Consider the following 6,280-nt stretch of genomic DNA (forward strand, 5'->3'; position numbering starts at 1 on the left):
TGTTCATAATCCTCTATCCATAATTTCAGTTATTCTATGTTTAAGTTCTAGAATTCATAGTTTATATCTTTTTATAGATTTCAGATATCTAATGAGACTGCCTATCTTTTATCTGTACTATTGAGCACATTAATCACAGTTATTTTAAATTCTGTGTCTCATATCATATTGGATCACCTGTGGGTTTGATTCTACTGCAAACCTTTATTCTTGTCCTGTTTCTAGACTTCTTATAAAATACTCAGACATTGTGCATTAAAATTGTTTTTGCTTTGGAAGATGCCATCTTCTCCCATCAAGCATTCTCTCTATTCCCTTGGCAGGCAGCTGGCGTCAAGACAGATCACCTTGATCCTATCAGGGACCCTATTGGCCTAAGATCAGTTTTCAGATTTTGAAAGTCTCTTCTTACTTTTGGTTCACTCCTGCTGTGAAAGTATAGCCCTCCGGGGGATCAAAGAGATAGTTTGGGGTGTGTACCAGGGCCCCTCTTTCTCAGATAGTCCTGAAATCCAATTTTGTCTCCTCAGAACCATGAGACTTTTTAAATCTCTAATTACATTTTTTGCAACATTCTGCTAAATTTCTTATTCCTTCACTCAGGGTAGGTAAATAATCAGAAAATCTATCAAGAGGAAACAAAGTGCAGCCACCATGAAAAACAGTATGGAGGTTTCTCAAAATACTAAAAATAGAGCTACCATTTGACCCAGCAATCCCACTCCTGGATATATATTAGAAAAAACCAAAAACGCTAATTCAAAAGGATACATGTGTCTCAATGTTCATAGCAGCATTAATTAAAATTGCCAAGATAGGGAAGCAACCTAAGTGTCCATCAACAGATGAATGGATAAAGAAGATGTGGTACATATATGCAATAGAATACTACTCAGCCCTAAAAAAGAATGAAATAATGCCATTTGTAGCAACATGGAAAGCCTTGAAGGGCGTTATGCTAAGTGAAAGAAATCAGAGAAAGACAAATACTGTATGATACCACATCTATGTGGAATCTAAAGAATACAACACACTAGTGAATATAACAAAAAAGAAGCAGACTCACAGAAAAAGAGAACAAACTAGTGGTTACCCATGGGGAGAGTGAAAGGGGGAGGAAAAGATAGGGTTGTGGGCATAAGAGGTATAAACTATTAGGCAAAAACTAAGCCACAAGGATATATTGTACTGCACAGGGAATACAGTCAATATTTTACAATAACTATAAATGGAGAGTAACCTTTAAATATTGTGAATCACTCTATTGTACACCTGTAACTTACATGTGTTGCACATTATACTTCAACAAAAAGAGAGGAAACAAATTCAAAAGATGCCATGTTTACTCATAATAAGAGAAATACAAATGCAAATGACACTTACAACCTATTAACATCTATCAGATCAGCAAAACTTCCAGAAGTTTTATGAAACATGTGGTGAGGCTGTGATAAAACAGGCACAACCATGTATTGCAGAGTGGGATAAACCCTATAGGGGATATTTTGGCAATATCTCTGAAAATCACATACAGACACACACACGAACACATCACATACTCATAATCTCTTTGACCCAGAAATCCTCCCTCTAAGAATCAAGCCTGATGGTATATCTCATAAATATGAAGCCTTGTGTGAACATGGTTATGTTCTGTGACATGGTCTACTAAGCAGAGGTAGGAAATGCCTTTGCTAATTGGAGTATAGATTCACACAATGGTGTATTGTTCTGCCGTAAAAAAAAAAAAAAAAAAATTGAATCCCTATGTAGTGATATAAAGAGGGTTCCAGGATATATTTTTAAGTGAAAAAGCCAGGTGCAAAACAGTGATTATCTAATTTTTTCTGTGTTGTAATAGGAAGAAAAATACAAATACACCTGTTTGTTTATTTTTGTAAAACTTAAATTCTGGATGGATAAAGATGAAAGTAATAATGAGAGTCAGAAGGTAAAGGGGTGAAAAAGAGGCTTACCTGAATATGCCATTTTTATATTTTTGAGCTTTGAATGGAGTGAATATTTTACATAATCAAAAAATAAGTAAATTAAAATCAAAAGGGATAAAAGAAAAACATAAAATTGAAAACAAACTGAAACAAATGAGTCTACATAAGTCAAATTGCTGACATAATTACATAAGAAAGAATTATTTCAAGATAATTTATAATACAATGTTCTGACTTTTACATTCTTACATTCTCAGTGGGATATATTCAATATACAAAGAGAATTATAAAAAAATCTAAAACCTCATTCAATCCTTTTATTGATGGCAGCAGTACTATTATATTTTTTAATATGTGTATGGTCAGGAAAAGTAAATAAATAAAAATACTAATTTGTGAAGAATCTAAATTTTTCACCACAGAAGAGAGATAAAATATAAAACCAAAGAAATTCCACAAAACTAAACTGTGTTGTTAATTTTAAATTAGGAATGTGAGTATGAATACATTATTTTTATATTATATATATATATTTCTTAACTCTAACCACAGAAAGGACCTAGAAGCAATGTCACGTCAGTACCAATGAAAGACCCAAACGTGTAGATCTTGGTTTCTAAATAAAATTCCCCACTGAAAGGAGCCTGGGCAGGCCTGGGCAGGAAAAGTACAAAGTAAGCTTTGCATATTTTGTAGTAGAAATCAAGGAAATGTTAAAGACATAAATGAATATAGCCAAAGGTTAGCCTATCACTACATACCATCTCATATAATACAAAATGCAGTTTATAGTATGAGGCACACAATTTCCTTGCCAAAAATGTTTAATTTGAGTGTAATACAGTCTTTAGACCTAATTCCAGTTTACAGGAGAGAGGAGATATAAGAAAAGATAAACGGCAACCCAATCAATATATACACACAATGAGAATAAAGCAAATGCAGCAAAAATATTAATAATTGTATCTAAATGATTAGTAAATTGGTGTTTGTTTTATCATTCCTTTGACTTTTGGCATTTTGGGAAAATCTCATAGTGAATATTTGGGACCATAAATAAATTACCCTGGAGTTATCTCCTGCTGACCTGGGCTCATGATGACACAGACAAAGTGGCTGGCTACTGCTCTGGTGTGTCAGTGGAGACACTGTGACATCACAAGTACACCTGCTCCAGTGAGGGAGAACTGGGACCCCTGTATACAGACTTCCGTTTCCACGCTCCAGTCCCAGGTCATGTTTTCACTAGCCACCGATAAAGCATCCTGGAATAGATACCCACAGCGCCATGCTTCACTGTATCCCTGTCACCTGCAGGACAAGGTCCAAACTTGCAACTGAAACAGCATCCGTTCCCAGATTGCACATCTCCTCCCCTGTGGCTTCACTCTCCTCACAGTGGATGATGCTATAACCCATGACTGAGCATCTTCCTTGTCCCTAAAACACCTGGCTCCTTCACACAGCAGTGGCTCTGTTCATGCTTTCTAATCGGAAAAAAAGTCCTTTCTTATCCCCCATGGATTCTCTCTCTACAGCATTTAAAATTCATCAAGGATGTCTCTGCCTCAAGTTTGTGTGCCCATTAGATAGCACGTCCATTTGCAATTAACAATAAGCCTATCTCTCTACTTCCTGAATAATAACCTCTTTGAAAGTCAGGACTTTGTATTCTTGGCATGGAGTATTAAGTATGGTACATAAATATCCGTTGTTTAAATTCTATTATAGACAAGAGATTGTTACCTAGCACGTGGCAGACAAGCACTCTGCCAGCCTTTGGTCATTGTCAACAAGAATGAATGAAAGAATGAATGAGAAGATGCCCTCAAACCTGGCTCAGAAAGTCACACTTGGAATCCTCCTAACTATAACAACACGAAAAGGAAAGCCACGTGCTGCATCATGGCATCTTGTGAGCACACAATGCCTCTGTTTTTTTAACACACTCACAGCTGTCATATCCACATTTTCTCAGCTACACGTGGGATTCACATGCAGATGACTCACGGGTGGCAGTGAAAGATAATCTGAAATGGACACGCTTGTCAAAATGGCATGCAAAGCCACTCCAGTGGAGTGTATGTTTCCCCAAAGGAAAGCCTTCCCCTGTGAAGCAATGCTGGCTGATACAGATAGGATGTTTCCTTCAAGAGCACAGAAAATGAAAAATGTGCTTACTACTTAACAAACACAATTGGCTTTGAAAAGGCATAAATGTAACATTTTTTGGCCCTGCTTTTTCCTGCAATAACCCTTCTCTGCAGTGTTTTGAGCATAACTATTTTCATGATTCTTGCCAGGATATTTTAGAATCTTATTGCTACATTTCCCCTCACGCTAGCCAACTGGCATTTTCCCAAGTCATCATTTGCTACTGATTTCTTTGGATATTCCCTTTGCATTGTAGGGAGAGAAGTCCTCTGATGCAAGAGATCAGGGTTGGAAAGGTCAGGCAGAAAACTATTCAGAAAAGTCTAAATGATAGTTTTCTATGTTTATTTCAATACAAAACAACAAAAGCATTTTACAGCCCCGCTTTTTATAAAACATGCTGCTGGTATATGTGAGACCTTAAAAAAAAGGCAAGGCATGACCCTACCCCCAACCTGAAAACAACCACAGGGTAGTTAAAAAAAAGAAGGTGACATATAGATGATAGAGAGATGATGATAGATAGATAGATATGATAGATAGAAACATGAATAGATAGATAACTGATACACAGCAGACCAAAATAAAGGATCAAATATGGGATTATAATCTATAGAAATATAGGAGAAAGAATTAACCTAGCAAAGAGAAATTATGGAAGGCTGGAAGGCTTTTTAAGATTATTTTGTGCTTTCCTATATTCAATTTAATGAAACTTATGCCATGAAAATAGTATAAACAAAAAGAGGACAATTGTGATTAAGAGGCTTCGCTCTGAAATGCTTAGGAGAATTGGGTATTTTAGGGCTACTCATAGGCCAAATCTCCTTCCAGGCCACAGGCCTATTCCAACTGTGGAACTGCCAAGGCATCAGGTAAAACCAGTTAACAGAGAATTAAATGCCATTCTCTAATTTAAAAATAACAAAGCAATAATCAGAATAGTGATTGAAAAAGGGGGTTTGTGTTTTGTGTGTGTGTGTGTGTGTGTGTGTGTGTGTTGTTGGCATTGTTCTACAATGATAGTGCCACAACTTAAGACATCCAAGAGGAAAATGGGCCTAATTCCCATATTAGGGACCCAACAAACTGTGGAATCCAGTGTTGAAACTACAACTGTTACGTGCTCATGCAAAGGTTTCTGTGAGGCTTTTGGTTCTGAGGCTGGCCTAGTTCTTGTTGTATTACTCCAGACCCAGCTCTTGAACAGTCAGGCCCAGAGACAACCCAGTACATGGGAAGATTTAGGAAGATCGGTACAGCATCAGAGAACGTGGTAATGAGTTCATTTCATTGCTGGTCTCACTCTTCATAAATGAAGTTCCGGCAGGTAAGAGCAGGAAATTGAAGAGGGATTCCAAATTCTGAGATCTGAGAGACAAATGAAAATGCGTCTAGTAGAGGAAAAGGTTTAAAAAAGTAAGAAGGATAATTTGGGCAGAAAAGCTGATTGGAGGCCCTGACTCTAATAAGCCAAGCTCCCCCCCAAAATTATCATTAATAAGATAAGAATAACAAAATAATAAACGTTGCCAGATCTTTTAAATGTCTTTTTCATTCCAGATACTATTCCTTAATCCTTCAATGAAAGCATTATTAAAGTCAAATTCCATATGAGAAACACTGAAGGGCAGAGTTGAAGTAATTTGCCAAAGTTCGCCTGGCTGTCAAATACGGGGCAAGGATTCAGTCTCAGATCTGACACCAAGAGGCATTCTTGCTCTTTGTATCTTATGAAATTATGTGTTAATGTGTGTATATGTACGCATGTGTATGTAGATTTATATGCATGTGTATATGTACACACGTATATATGTTTCAGTGGGTGTGTTAATACATGAATATAAATAAGACTCCAGCTAATGGGTCTGCAGACATATTCTGATTTGCTATAGAATGATCGTTAAGCCATAAAGCCCAATCCGTTTTGCCACTTATTAATTGTCCTAGTTCAGCCAAGTCGTTTAAACTCTCTGTGACTCAGTTTTATCATCTGTAAAATGAGGATAATATTAGTACGAATCTCACAGGATTTTCTGATTAAATAAGTTTTTGTATATAAAGTGCTTACAACATTCCATGGCACATTGTAATTACTATATAATTGTTAGCTATTGTTATCATCATTGTTATTATTGATGTGTTTCTTTGAAACTGGTTTTCTTTTTCTTCTCTCC

Source organism: Grampus griseus (genome assembly GCF_964374135.1).
Source record: "Grampus griseus genome assembly, chromosome: 9".
Taxonomy (NCBI): domain Eukaryota; kingdom Metazoa; phylum Chordata; class Mammalia; order Artiodactyla; family Delphinidae; genus Grampus; species Grampus griseus.